This window comes from Triturus cristatus, chromosome 5_2, assembly GCF_964204655.1.
Source record: "Triturus cristatus chromosome 5_2, aTriCri1.1, whole genome shotgun sequence".
NCBI lineage: Eukaryota > Metazoa > Chordata > Amphibia > Caudata > Salamandridae > Triturus > Triturus cristatus.
In genome coordinates, this window is record NC_140588.1 from 969,446,716 (window position 1) to 969,447,747 (window position 1,032).

Sequence of the window (1,032 nt, forward strand, 5' to 3'; positions counted from 1 at the left end):
TTTAGCTACCCTAGGAATAAGAATGAACGGGGGAAACGCATAATTCAATGTCCCCAACAAATCCTGTGTGAAGGCATCAGTGGCCTTCGCCAGAGGATCAGGTCTCCAGCTGAAAAAGGTCTCTAGTTGGCGATTGAGTCTGGACGCATACAGATCTATCGTGCAAGGACCCCAGATTAAATGAATCAAGTGAAACAAAGAGGGAAGGAGCTGCCAATCGCTGTAGTCCTTCAAATGACGGGAATTCCAGTCCGCTATTGCATTGCCCTGGCCCGGAATGTACTTCGCTATCACCGATATCTGCTGAAAGAGGCAATATTGCCAAAAGTCTTTGGCAATCTCTGCCAACATCTGGGATCTTGTGCTCCACAGCTTGTTGATATATCTCACTGCTGATATGTTGTCCATCTGAAGGAGGATGCAACAAGATACCTTCTTTGGTGAGAGGGTTCGAATCGCAAATGATCTCACCAGGACCTCCAGGAAGTAGATATGAAATGACAGCTCCTGGAGGGACCATCTGCCTGCCCCCTGTGGTTAGCTCCCCACAGCATGCACCCTAGCCACAGTGGCTGGCATCCGACTCTATCACTACTTCCGGGTGAGAGAGACACAGATTGCCCATCCCTTCCAGGCATCCACATGGACAAACCACCACCTGAGCTCCTCCCTGACCTCTTCTGTCAGGGAAATCTGATCTGAGTACGACAAACCCTTCTGTAAGTGTCTTATCTTCAGTCGCTGTAGGGCTCGATAGTGTAAGGGGCCCGGAAAGATGGCCTGTATTGATGATGCTAGAAGACCCACCAGGCGAGCTATTGCTCGTAAGGAAATGACTTGTTTGGACAGAGTTACTTTCAATTCTTTCTTCAAATCTGGTAATTTTGATTTGGGCATCTGCAGTTGGGCTGTTTGGGAATTGATTACAAATCCCAGGAAATGTATCGCCTGATTCAGGCACAGAACTGATTTGGATGAGTTGATTACAAACCTGAGGCTCTCCAACAGAGATATTGTTGTCTGTAAGTGACA